This window comes from Cryptomeria japonica, chromosome 9 (genome assembly GCF_030272615.1).
Source record: "Cryptomeria japonica chromosome 9, Sugi_1.0, whole genome shotgun sequence".
NCBI lineage: Eukaryota > Viridiplantae > Streptophyta > Pinopsida > Cupressales > Cupressaceae > Cryptomeria > Cryptomeria japonica.
Window position 1 is genome coordinate 734,828,800 of NC_081413.1, and position 15,394 is coordinate 734,844,193.

Consider the following 15,394-nt stretch of genomic DNA (forward strand, 5'->3'; position numbering starts at 1 on the left):
GATGTATAAGTTTATTATGGTCTCTTTGGTAGATTTGAATGAACTCTTTTGTATTTGGCATAACGATACCTTTCTTTTTCTTTTGGATCTTGTCTTTCTTTATGGGGATACTCCAATGTGTGGTTTTATGTGTTTGAATTCTAGAGGCTTAGGAAGGGAGTTTTTTTTGGATTCTTTAATGTATATTCATGCTTCTCTATTGATGTTAAGAGTTCAAGCCTTGGATGATTTTGAAGCTAGATGGTGTTTCCTAGCCTGCTTGGGATACTCCATGTATGTTATCTTATTCTCACAAGAGATTCAAGCCTTTTTATGGTATTTTGGTGTCTTACCTTCCTGTGATTTCCGGTTTGATCGTTGATATTGTTTTGATTCCTAGGTACAGTCTTGTGGGAGTGGCTTTTATTGGGGTTTGGGACCCAAAGTGGTCGCCAGGGTAACTCAATGAGAGATTTATAATCAAGTAAAAATTTAAAATAATGAACTAGGAAGGGTAGCTAGATAACATTAATAAAGATAATATTGTTGCCTCTCTTATGCTCAGGTGCTTGTTTAGGTCCAAGGTAAGTAGAGAAGGGCTTGGAATGGCTTCCACCAATCTTGTCCTTTTGAAAGGTTGGTGTGGTCCACTATTTTTTATGTGGGGGTCGAGGGTCGGAAGAGGTCACCTGGGTAACCCAGAAAGTAGGTCAGGACCTAGTGAAGACTCACCAGGGTAACTCATGACAACGTAGTGATGACACTCTTCCCTATTGCATGCCTAGTGGTAACGTATGTTATTATCCTCCCATGGATTGTATGGGCCTTTGGAAGCTGGTTGTTTTATTGTTGAGTTCCATGTGCTTATGGCCTTGTGAGTCTCTTGTGAGTTGCTATGTTTATAGCTATATGGGTCCCTTGTGATTGTAGTCTTGTGAGCCTCATGTGAATCAATTGTATCATCTTTATCTTTCTTTCATCTCTTGGGACTGGCTGATACCTCTTAGCACATGGGGTGGACCTAATGGTACCACATGGTTGGGTGGACTGCTATTCGTACCCATTGGGTTTTGGTTCGTTTTGCATCATGTTCGTTATGGCTTGTGGGAGGATTGAAGACTCTCTTCATGTACTAGATTCATGTATTCTTTCCAATGTTTGTACTCATAGAGATTTTATCCTTATGGATACCATGTGATGTAACCGATGATCAATGTATATTCTCATGGCTATATATTATGTATCTTGTTCCTTTGTAAAGGACAATATTTTCATAATTATGTGGTTCTTATGTCCTTGTATGTTCGGTTTTGGTTGTTCTTGTGTAACATCATTGTGAGGCCTTAAGAACTATTGCTAGTTATTATTTGTACTTCTTAACTTAATCTTGTTGTATCATGTTTATCAATGCAAATGTATGGTAAATCTTTTATAAAAAAAAATTATTTGCATTTTATTGATGATTATTTTGTTTAAGTCCTCTGGGCCTCATAGTGGGGTGTGACACCTATAATGTACAATGAAGCTTACACAAAAAGTTGGTAGATCTATAAGTGCCTTGAGAAATTAACTCAATCAATTTGAGTGGCTTTCTGTACCATTTTACTTACCATAAAAATCAACATCCTTTCTCAAAAAAGACGTTTGCATTTTCCCCTTTTATGATTGGATTTGCATTAAATGTGTTTTGGTACATGGTACTTGTTGAGGTCTCTACCCAAAAAGTGCTTTGAAAACTAAATTGCTCATCATTGGGCTATCAGTCTAAGCAAGAAGTGTGGAAGAACTCAAGTGTGTGTAAAGTTCCTAAGAATTACGATCGATCAATGCTTAAGATGAGTGACCCCTTTATTAATGGACTAGACTTACTCATATCAACATATCAAATAATTGACTAACAAAGAGTATTCGGGCTACAAAAAATGAAGGACTGAGTTTAGGAAAAGAGCGATATGTCGATGTTACAAGGGGGTGGGGCCTCTTAGAGATAACTTTGATGATACAACAACTTGAACTTTACATATCTAATCAGTCGATTAGGGAAAATAAGAACTAAGGTGAGGAAATTTTTGGTTCCGAGATGCCATCAAAGGTCGATCATGTGATAGGTGAAGCTTGTGGACTAACAAATGAGGGGGGATAAAATAAGACAAGCTATTATCAAAATGTGGGTAACATGATGATCCTAAACAATCTCAATGTTTAAAAAGATTCTATGGCAACATGTTGCTTGATCCTGATAAAGTACACACTTCCTTGCTTCAAACTTTGCAAAAATTGAAGAAAAATATGGAAAAAGGAATCAGTCTCTCACTCATCATAAAGAAACTTTATCACAAAGAGTTCCTACATGAAAAGATAAATAATATTCTAAACCAACAATGAAGAACATTAAAAACCCCTCTTTTGCACCTACTGTCCAAAAAAATAATACTCTTGATCATCCTAAACTAATTCAATTTTTGAAGAGCTTCTATGGTGACAAGAATCTTGCTCCTGATAAAGTACATCCTTCTTTGCCCTGATAAAGAGATGGGAAGGTGATTGGTTTTCTTCATACTATTGTTCCTCAAGTAGGACCCACTATTGAAACAAACTCTTTGTATATTGAAGACAATGATGTAGAGTAGAATATATCTTCCCTAAAGGAAAACATGTGCTTGATGAAATGATTTGCAGTTATAATGTTGAAAAGGTATCACCAAGACATACACAGATCAATGAAGTTAAGGTTTTTATATCTTGTTGTTATAATACATATCAAAAAACTAAAGAAAAAGTTGTGGACCTAATTGAAAAGAATGAATACAAAAATGAATCACCAAATACCCTTCAGACTTGTATGCAACTTGAGTATGGAAAGAAGGATGAAGAAAGATTACTTTTGGAAGAGTCTCATAAAATTTTCATTCTTACTTGGTCTCTTGAGGCTTCAGATGATGAATTCTTTTGTGAAGAAGGTGTCTTTATTCAATCATCATTGATCACCAAAGAAAAAACCCCTATTGATGAAACTCAAGGTATGAACTCATCAATTTCTTCTTCTAAGCAACCACTAGGTAATAACATTTACAAGTCATTTATGTTAAAAGAAAAATCAAGTCTTGTCTCCAGAAAATGATCTTATGAATGTTGAGGAAAATACTTGTGAGATAGTCTTGTGTTCTTAGCTAGTAGAGAAATTTTCATCAAAAAAGCTATTTAAATTATGGATCATGACATTGAAAGTAAGATGGATGAAATAAAAATTACTTTAGAAGATGATACAATAAGAGGTGCAAATTTTTATGTAAAAGTGAGACTTTTGAAAGCCATTTTGAAGAGTTAGACAAGCATTGTACAAGAATTGATGAATCTAAAGAGGTTCAAAAGAATGCTCAGTTCCACGAAAACTTCACCTCTAATCATTGTCCTGATACTTTAGACAATGGATTTCTTTGTAATATAAGTCTTTCTCAATTTCTTATTCATAGTCATGAATCATTGTCAAGAGAGATACACACATCAAAAGAAACATTCATTCCCCAAGTGGTTATACTACTTGAAGAAGATCATGCTATATTGCACCATTCACAAGAAGCAGTCTATATCATAGAACTATCATCTTACTTTGCAAAGGAATCAAGACTTGATGAAATCTATTTTAATCAAGAGACTAGAAAATGTGAAAATGAAGGATTTAATAGTGATTCTTATTTCAAAGGTCCTTCTTCCCTTGATCATTGGTCTTCAAGTGATACTCCTTGTTATGAGGATTTTGTAAAGTATGTATATACCAAAGAGAAAGATGATGTTACATGTTCTCATGATGACACATGTAAAATGCAAAAGCAAAAAGTAGTTGAAGATGTAAATCATCTTATGCAAATTGATTTTGATGGAAATGCGTCTTTTGATCCAAATAATTATTTGGATTACCCAATTGAAATCATGTCAATGGAGGAAAAAGAGTGTCATGTATCAAAGTAGAATCAAGAAATCAATGATGACCAATCAAAAGAAATCCAAGAAGAGGGTTTTCCTCATGTTACTTTTACTTGTATATTTGAGATATTGGGTAAGGAGTCTTCTTGGGTAAAATTACAAACTTGTATCTCACTTTTATAAAGGAAAAGGCTAACAACAACAGAATAGTTCAACTTCAATGGCACAAAAGTGATATTTCTATTTGGTATTTGAAGATGATGTAAACTGATGAAATGTGTAAAAATGGATGAAGTTTATGCCTATTATTTAAAAAAAAAAATTGGAACACGAATTTATATGTTTTTTTAATTTTTAAAGTCAATTTTTTAATTACTACAAATCGGGGGTTTCACCTCCCACCACAAAACTATATGTAAGTAATCTTGTTTTCTTCAAATTTTGAAATATTTTTTAGATGACATCCATAGCCAGTGCAAAAAAAAAAAAAATGATTTCGATGTATATTTCACCGTTATAACAATTCAAAGTCGAAGTTCCCCAAAATTGAGAGTTTTCGTTTCCCACCAAATTTCCCCTATCCAAACTATAGAAATCCCCCAAAAAATTATATATTTTTGAAGAGGACTCTCTCCTCTAGTTTTATATAATTTTAAATTTTTTCTGAAATGATTTACTATTTTTTTTGTTTTTCCGAATCAGAGTCTTCTCAAATGTTAATATACCTACCTGTAGTATTTTGTAATTTTAATATACTAATTATAATTGAAATTCTATAAAGATTATATGTCAACGTTCCTCATTGATGAGCTCTCGAAAAGGGTATTTTTAGTTTTTAAAATAAAATAAAATTTGATGGTCTAATTCTTAGCAGAACTTGAAATTTCTACAAATTGGGGGGTTTTGTTGAGTAGGATTCCATGTGGGATGCCACATAGGCAACCTCGGTCGAGTGAGGCTCGGCCAAGTCCCCCAACCAGCGGGACCTGTAATACCCTAAAAATGGTCATCTAAACCATGGACCCCTGATCTCGACAACATCACCAAGGTCCTAACCAAAGGATATTAAATCAATCTTGAGCACACAATTAATTTCTTAAACCAACAATGTCACATGGAAAATTAATCACTCAATATTAATTAAATATTTATTTAATTGATTAAATCATTCCAAGTAAATCATGTTTAACAATTATCTTATTTATTTTAATTAAATATCTTTTGCATATTTAATTAAATAAATCAATTTGTCATTAAATCATCAAAAAGAGGAATTAATTTGAAAAATAAATAAGAATTGCCATAAATCTTCAAAAAAGGAAACAAATCAAGAAAGAGGAATTGGAAATTATGAGCACAAATCTTCAAAAAAGGAAACGAATCAGAAAAGGAATTAATTGACAAAAAAAAATAATTAAAAAATGAGAAAAGAAATCAATTGGAGATAATCTTGAAAAACAAATTAAAAATTGATAAATAATCTCAAAGAAAACAATTAAAACAATTAAATATTAAAATTGAATGAAATAGAGAATAAATCAGTTTTTTCCTGATTTTATCTTAATTTTTGTTCAATTTCCTTTAAAACTGAGAAAAATATCCAATCACATCAATTCACCTTGATTGTGCTTCCTCTTGGAAAATCTTGACCGCTCATCATCATTTGATCTCAACCGTTGGTTTCTTTCTGAATTTTCTATAAATTCAGGCTCTCATCTCCTAATCAAAGATTCTGGAGAATATATTGTTATTATGTTGTTTTTTCTCTAGGTTCATTAACATTTGTGCATTGAGATATTTCATATTAGTTATTGCAGCCTTAGTCAAATCATCTAGCTTAATATTGCTTAAATCATGTTAGATTAATCATGCATATCTAGCTTAAATCATGCATATCTAGATTAATCTTGCATACATCTAGGTTAAATCCATGCTCATATAGATTAAAAATCCTTCGTTTAGGTGTTGTCTAGTCACTGGATAGCTTAGCAATCTGAGAGAAATCTAAACTCACATCTACTAGAAGGCAATGAGTCTCTTCGTAATGGTTTATTATTCATTGATTATTGATTTACTAACCATGCATCTAATGACTTAATTGAAGTGTTGTATTTCAGATACAGATATAGGTCCAATTTTCAGACACACATTTTTGGCGCCCACCGTGGGGCTCGAACCCATGACTACAAGATTTCTATTGTTTCTTGAACAAATTTAATGTTTGGTTTTTATAACAAATAAACATGTGTTAAATTTGTAAATAAAAAATCTTTCTTTTTGCTTGTTCTTCTGTGACAGTAAAAAATGGTCTCTGTTTGGAGGGTATAACGTTTTATTGAACCATTGGATCTAACCCATTTTTTGATATGTTGTTTAAAACCAATTTATCTACATTTTCACTGAAGCGAGCTTCCTAAGGATTTTGAGTTTGAAAGTTATGAATGACAGAGTTGATGATGTTGGCATTCCAATTACAATGAGAGATTGTTGACGTTTCAATGAGGATATTGAGAAGGTTGTTGATGATTATGGATATAACTGATTAAGGATGTTTACTGTCTTAATAACATTATTTTGTCATTTATGTTAAGAAATTGACTTTATAATTCAGTATGATGTTGCCATATCTTGAGAAGATTGATTTGAAGAGAATTAAGATGTCGGTAAAAGACATAGAAAGAATATGATGAATAAGGGGAGGAATAAGTTATTCAATGGGCAACTATTACCGAGTTAGACAATGATGAGATCATGATGTTTAGATTGTGTTGATATCCTACATATATTGTTAATTGTAAGGTTAATACTATACTATGTCACCCAGCAAAGAACCTAGTCGATAAACCCTAAGGTTATTGCTATCGGTTAATGAAGGCCGAATGTCTACCAAGTAAAGTTTAGTATTTACCAAGTTGCAACTGAGTAGTAACAAAATGCATTGGATGATTAAAAGCGTTATTTAATGAAGGAAGCTGATGAGCTGGAGTTGATTAAATGATTGGTATGCTATGCATGAAGTCTGTTAAGAATCTATGGCATTGAAAGATCGGTAGGAAGATCTACAGCTCAGATTGAACCGCAATACCCGAGCACAATTTCCAAGGCAAGGTAAAACATTTTCAGATTGAAGGATACATTGAACCTAGTCAAGTTTGAAGATCTGATGGCTATGGTTGATCATGGGAAATGTGATCAAGAAGATTCAGCGGTTAGCAAATTGTTTATAAATAAGGAATTGTTGATAAACAAGGCATGCAGGCAAATGTAAGCACGGGGATGTTGCATAGTGATTACCGAGCACAGAAGCTTGAAGACCTGTTTGATTAACAGAGTATAGGGCCTAGCAGAAGGACAAGATAAGTCCTATGACTAAGAAGTATTGAGCAAATAAGAATCTGCTTTAGCATTTTTAGATGTGAAGTTGTAGATATAGTTTATTACTGTTATTTTGTAAAGTGACAGAAAATCTCTTAAACGAGTGGACTTAACAATCTTATTTGTAAACCTTCTAGCAAGGTAACATTCTGAATGAGTGTTTGAAATCCTTTGACAAGGTCACTTCTAACAAAGTGAAGATCCTAACAGATCTAAGGGAAATCCCTTAACCGGGTCACATCTAGCAATGTGTTTGTAATCTTTAATAGGATTTGCTTTTAACCAAGCATACTCTAGAAGAGTATATTTCTTAGTGGGTCTGAAATCCCACAATGATTTTTCCCTATTTGGGTTTCCACGTTAAATCTAGTGTTGAATGTGTTGTGGTGTTATCTATTTATGAGTTTGCATGTTTTACAATTTTGGTTACATATAACTGTTAAAGCTATCGAGGTTGAATCTATTGATTTGATGGAAGATTAAGTTTGTATGATTCACCCCCCCCCTCTCATCTTGTTAGCTTGGCATCTATACTTTACTATTAGTATCAGAACTATCAATTGGTATCAGAGCTTTGGACTCCGGAAGAAAAGTTTAAAGGTACTTGAGGCAAAGATCAAAGATGTATAAGAGGGATGCATCGAAGCTGAACAAGTCTAGCTTCTCTACATGGCAGAAAAGGATGAAGTTGCACTTATCAGGAGCTGGAGAATATGCAACATATTACCTGGAGAATGATTTCATTACACCGAGCACCTATCCATTGAAAATGGAAGAGATAAAGGCAAAGCAAGAACACACTCAAGCAATGATTGAAATATCATCAACATTGACCGACTCAGAGTTTAATGATCTAGAAGGCTATAGTGATGCAAAAGCAATGTGGGACAAACTCATATCTGTGTATGGTGGTGATGAACATGTTCAAAGAGAAAAAGTGGATAGTCTAAGAGGACAACTTGAATCTATAAGGATGAATGACGGTGAGAACATAACCCAGTATAGTACAAGACTAAAGGAGATTGTCAATCAAATTAAAGGAGCAGGTGGAACCGTTGAAGAAAGTGATGTAACAAGTAAGTTGTTGAGAACCCTTCTACCCGCTTATGCAATCCGAGTCTCTGCAATCAATGAATTGAGGTTTGTACCCAATATGCCAGTTTCTTTAGATGCTACTATCGGTAAGCTACATGCATTTGAGTTAAGTAATTTTGATAACAGTGGGTCTTCGGTAAATAAATTAGAATTTGCATCTAGTTATTTTCATATTGACGAATCTAATGATTATTGTATATGGTGAAAATGGATATAACAATGATGAAAGACTAAATGAATTCAACCACAAAACCCTAGCCTAACAACAACAAAGATCCACCATAACATATGAAGATTACCTAAGACAATGCAAATCAAATGAAATCACAAAGATTATACCATCTCATGTCCAATAGGGTTTGGATCTCCATTCTTCCTATCTTCATTGATCTTGCTTGATATATTTGCTCTCAAATTTTATGTGCACAAGAGCTCAACAAAGAACGGAATGTGGTTGCAAGTAGGATTTCATATGAAAAGCGCAGTGTAGTCAAATGCATAAATTGATTAGCCAGTTAGGGTTTGATAATGAAGGAAGCATCTCCTTATATAGAAGACACCATAAGAAATGGAGGGATAAGATTGAGAGGTGTAAAAGAGGTCGACTATGATTAGAGGGTAGGTAAAAGAAATAAGAAAATAATAAGAGGGTAGGTAGTGTAGGAATTAAGAGATGAATGACATGTGTCATGGGTAGAAAAGGCTAATGAATTAATTAAATAAATAAAGATTTATATAGAAGACACCATAAGAAATGGAGGGATAAGATTGAGAGGTGTAAAAGAGGTCGACTATGATTAGAGGGTAGGTAAAAGAAATAAGAAAATAATAAGAGGGTAGGTAGTGTAGGAATTAAGAGATGAATGACATGTGTCATGGGTAGAAAAGGCTAATGAATTAATTAAATAAATAAAGATTTATTTAATTAATAGAAGAAGTGGGATCAATTAAATAAATAAGATATTTATTTAATTTAGGAAAAAGGATAATTTAAATAAATAATGTATTTATTTAAATAAGAAATAAGGCTAGAAGAGGATAAATGAATTAATTAGATAAATAAGGATTTATTTAATTAATAGAAGAATTAGGCTAAAGATAATTAAATAAATAAAATATTTATTTAATTAGACATGACAATTTTAAGTGTCTACATTTTGCCCCTCTTTGAGACAATGCAGCTTGTCGCGTTGTTTCAAAGAAGATAAGATGAACTGATACAAAGTTGCCCCAAGATGGGAATGATATGCCCCCTCGAGAGATTGGATGAAAATGTCTGGAAAGATCGCATACAATCTCTCGATAAGAAAGAAAGGCTAGAATGGACTGACAGGATAGGATAGAGTGATAGAGTCACAGCATAATGAAGAGTGACTTGGGAAACGAGGGCTAGGGCTAGGGTAGTCTATAGGATAGACCACGAGGGGAAAACATCCTCATTGTCATCCACACACCTAAGAAATCAGAGTGCAGAGTGAGAATAGAGCAATAGCAGTCAGGAGCGATGGCATTGGTTCACAGATTCGATCGCGTTCGCCGATTTCAAAGGCCAGCAGATGCAAGAGAGCCGGTAAGTACCACAAAACCTCCTTGTACTTTGTTGCAATAAATATTGTCATTAATGCATGCTAGGTAGCACATTTAATGCATGTTAGAATAATGTCCAAAAAATGTCAAAACGTCGAGGCGCATCTGTGCTGGTGCCAGGCGCGTTTATACTAGCTAGGTGCATCTGTGTTTGTGCCAGGCGTGTCTATGCTAGAAAAAGCCTATGTGCCAAATGCGAGCGCGTCTGCATTGTTCAGGCGCGTTTGTGAAATATGGGCACATTTGTGCAGGACAGGCACGTCTGTGCAGAGCATAGGCACGTCTGTGTAGAGCAGGCGCGTTTATGCAGTTTTTAAGCACGTTTATGTCTTCAAGGTCAAATTGGCAGTTCTATGATGAACATACGTTGTCAATTGGATAAGCTGCTGAGAGGATACACTCAAGCAGGTCCTCTAGAGAAGACTAGGATAGCAGATAGGGCTAGGATTGACAATTCTGTGATAGAACATATGTTGCCAATTAGGAAACTACTCAAGAGGATTCACTCAAGTAGAGGCCCTAGGATAGGATAGGTCAAGGCACTTTGTGATGAATAGTGAGTACCAAGACATAGTACTTTGTGATGAACATGGAGTACTAAAATATGAGCAGCACTTTGTGATGAACAGTGAGTGTAAATGTGAGCAGCACTTTGTGATGGACAGGGAGTGCAAAACACGTAGTATTTTGTGATGAATAGGGAGTACCACTAGGATAATCAACAACACTTTGTGATGAACAGTGAGTGTCACTAGAATAGAAGCAACACTTTGTGATGAACAATGAGCATTACTAGGATAGAGTACCATATGCACTTAGATAAAAAGTAGCATTTTGTGATGAACAGTGAATGCCACTATGACTAACATGATTGATTTGCTTGACTGCAGGAGTATTTGCTTATGCTGGAGTTGCGAGAGAGATTCCCGTCGACTCAAAGGTTGCGACCAAAGTTGACATTCGAGGACAGAGCTGCCATTAAGGGTATGGGCCTGCGATATATTATGTATGTGCCCGAGTTTCGGGCAAACATGGGGTTGTTGACTGCGCTAGCTGAGAGATGGCACTTAGAGATATGTACGTTCTATTTGCTGATGGGTGAGATGACAGTCATCTTGGAGGATGTTTACAGGATTCTGCGGATATCGATCGATGAGGAGCTGATACCCTAAGATCAAGAGGGAGATAGGGAGGCCCTGAGATGAGTGTTTCAGGATCCTGACCTAGAGATGAGAGTTAGACACGTGGCATGGGACATGATGACAGTGACAGGACTGACACTACCAGTAGTGCTAGGAGGAGTGATCAGTGGGTTCCTGTGTCCAGACAGGGCGACATGAGGGTTGGTTGTGGGCTGGGGGAGCACCTTGGAGACACTAGTTACATAGCACACCAGATATGCCTGGGACCATGTGTGCTAGCACACTTGTACTATGAGCTACATCCGTTTGTGTATCATGGATCCGTAGGATTGGGCTGCGGAGTTACATTGCTGCAGGTATGGGCCTATGAGCATCTACCGGAGTTACATTGTTGCAGGTATGGTCATGGATACAATTTTGTACATTTATATGATATGATTACATCACTGCCACGGATTGGCAGGTTGGAGCATTGGCGTCGAGTCCTGGATGAGATCGACACTATGATATGAAGGCCATACCTTGGGTGCGAGCAGTGGGAGGAGGACACAGTGGATCTACCTTATACTTTCCAGAGTAGATATCTGATTGGGCGGATGCCCTATGTATTGGAGAGACAACTGATTGACAGGGTATGTAGGCAATTTGGCCGTATTCAGCGGATGCCACGAGGTTCCGGGATGTATGCTCGAATAGTCAGGGATCAGGCACACTTTGGGCCATTATTGTCGTATGATCAGGTCGTGACGCAGCTAGTAGAGATGGTTCCCTTGCCATGGGATATGTGGCCAGATATTGAGGATGCAGGCATGGATGCAGAGTACACGGCGTATTGGGTTGAGCATCCCTTTCCACGACTGATAGACCCAGGCGAGGCGATAGATGGAGATGGTGGGGGGGATGGAGATGATGATGGAAATGGTGGGGGGAGAGGCTGATGGAGGAGGCAGGGTGCATTTGGAGAGAGCAGGGTGGCTCCATGGAGAGAGGATGGGGAGGAGAGACAGGCTCGGGTGGTGAGGGGTCACAGTGGATTGCCACTACAGGTGCCAGCAGCACAGGGTCCTAGACAAGTGCAGAGACAAGGGTAGAGGTAGGTACAAGTATAGGCACAAGCACCAGTATAGGGAGAGCCACAGGCAAAGGCACAGGGGGCCGAGGAGGAGGAGGATGAGCTGCTTGAGTTGAGGAAGATCTGCCAGGGACAGGAAAATGAGATTTAGGACTTGGAGAGGGAGACAACTAGGCTCAGGAGGTGACTAAGGGAGACAGAGCATGAGCGGGATCAGGCTATCCAGCGCTATACTGAGGCTGAGATAGCGCTGAGGGAGGGGAGGTAGGTGGTAGAGGATATAGGGGCTGGATATGCCTATGTTCTATGGGTAGGGGAGGAGATAGGTTACTGGCGAGACCTATATTATGGGGCAATGCCACCAGAGCAGTGGGCGAGGAGCTTCCGCAGACCATCGTGGACAGTGACAGCTACGGGAGGGAGCCAGAGGAGATAGGCATCCAGCGGTGGGGTTATGGGTCCTCCACCACCACCAGATAGAGGAGACAGGAGGGATGATCCTGGGGCAGGTCCTTCTAGGGCTTAGACTCCGTCGAGGCCAGGCAGCTCCGAGGGAGGGATTTCATCATAGCCGTAGAGGGCTCCCTATGTATCAGTGTTTTGTACGATTTTGTATTATGATGTAGACACCTTTGGGTGATTTTGTAGCCACATGATTTTGACATCATTGTATCATGACACTTTATATATATATATGAGATGATTCATCTTTGCAGCAGCTATATGCATGTGTACCTATGTGATGAGATGTTTCATGATGTATGTTTTTATGTGATGGATTATGATATGGATGTAAATATGTATATGAGAAAATGCAATATTTTTGTTCTTTTATGTTTTAAATATGTTATGCCAATGCAAATGTGAATGTATGAAATGCTAATGAATATGATAATGCAAATGACTATATACATGACGAGAATGTAAAATGTGCTAACATGTGTTGTGTGCAGGATGTGATGCAATTGTGATATCGATATGTATGTATGAAATGCTTAATATGTGGTAATGCAGGTGCAACTACATGAAATGCAAATGTTTTTGGTGTGTCATTATACTCAGTCATGTGATAGCAGGCTACATGGACTCAAGAAGGATGATGAAAGTCAATCAAGAAAGGGGGATGGAAGATAGAAGATATGGAAGTGAAAGAGATTCTTGTGCGTTATCATCATTGAGTTTTATTATGGCAAGTAGGTTATGACAATCGAGGCATATGTTCAACCCAGAAAGTCATTGTACCTATTTGCATGGAGATAAGACAATTGCAAACAAGGAATGCCCTAGTTCATACTAGACTCACAGTGTCCTCATATCCTTGGACAAGTCATAGCATTACTAAGAGACAATCCACAGACAACAAATAAAAATAGGTGACGATACCCCATCCTCGCCTTTCTAGTCAAAGACATCCTGGAGATAAAATCTCTAGTCAGAGACATCCTGGAAAAGCTAAAAGGCATGTCACCAAAAAGATAAAATCAAAAGAAAACCAAGACTCGACACCAACATCCACTGTAGTCCTCAAGTTTAGTGTCTCTTGTCACTTGTATAAGTCTTATTTGATTGTGGTCACAATGTTTACTTTCACAAAAAAGATAAATCGCACTGAACCATAATGTTGTCTGAGTCTGTTGAAAGATTTGATTTGTTGAAACACATTTTTTCTATTGTGTCTCATCTAAACTAGTTGAATCCATGCAACTGATACTTAATTATGGAGAATACGCAACTTTATTGTGGATTGGCAATGCAGATGTTTCTTTATTGCGGATTGTGCGCAGATAGACTGAAGAAGGTTGGAAGAAACTGTACTCCTCAGAATGTGTGATGCTCTCAGTTCCACACCCATCACTAGACGTAGGATTGCCTTAGCCACAGATAGGACCTGATTTATTATGAATGGAGAAAGGTGAAAAGGGAGGTTATTATGGACGGCTAACCAATCTTGGGTAGATCCATAACAAGCCATGATGGGAATGTGTATGTTTATTATGGATGAATAGGTCGTGAGTGTGTGCACAGTGAAAGGATGAAATGGAATCCTGAAGGAGGGAGGAGAAATGTCTCTACGCATGGCGCTGGTGACCCGGTTTTCACCATGGTACTTGCCCAGGGTGCCACCAAAGTGATTTTCACTGTTGGACGAAATTATTTCTCTTTACTTTTTTTATTTTTTTTGTGTGTCACAAGGCGCCTGTTTGCCAGGTTTTCACCAAGTAACGATTTTTTATGTTTTATGATTTTTTTGTATTTTTGAATTAGGATATTCCAAAGAGCTATGTGTAAAACCGGCGAAGGTGCATGCTGTTGATAGGATCCTCTAAAGGTTAACCCTCTGTGGTTGAGAGCTGATATGCACCAGATCCATATGTTGCTGTAATGATGTAAGGACCAAGCTAGTTTCGTTCGAACTTGCCCTTCTTCTCTTTGTCTTGCTAATTTTTGGGGTTTTCTCTGAGAACCAAATCACCTACCTCAAATGTGTGAGGCTTGACTTTTTGATTGTAGCTGTGACTCATTCATTGTTGATAGGCCTTGAGATGATTAAAAGCAGTTTGTCTTTGTTCATCCAATAGTTCAAGTTCTTGTAAGCGAGAGACCCTATAGTCTTCATCACTGATAATGTTTTGCAAAGAGACTCGTAAAGAGGGTAGCTTGACCTCAATAGGCAAGATAGCTTCAGTGCAGTAAACAAGTGAATAGGGTGTAGCTCCTATAGGTGTGCGGACACTTGTGCGGAAGGCCCAAAGTGCAAGATTAAGTTGGATATGCCAATTACAGCCAGCGTCGTCGACTATTTTTTTTAAGATTTTAAGGATTGTTTTATTAGATGCCTCAGCTTGACCGTTACCTTGGGGGTAATATGGTGTGGAGAAACGATGGGAAATATGGAAGCGGTCATAGAGTTCATGAACATCCTGATTTTTGAAGGGACGTCCATTATCGGTGATAATGGAAACAGGAATACCATATCGACAAATGATATAGTTGAGAATGAATGTAGCAATTTGTTTTCCAGTGACTTGCATGAGAGGCACGACTTCGATCCATTTTGTGAAATACTCTGTGGTAGTGATAATGAATTTATGACCATTGGAGGATGGAGGGTGAATCTTGTCTATGAGATCGAGTCCCCACTGACAAAAGGGCCAAGGAGTCGCAATTGGTTGAAGTTCCTATGTTGGTGCATGGATGAGGTCTCCATGAAGTTGACATT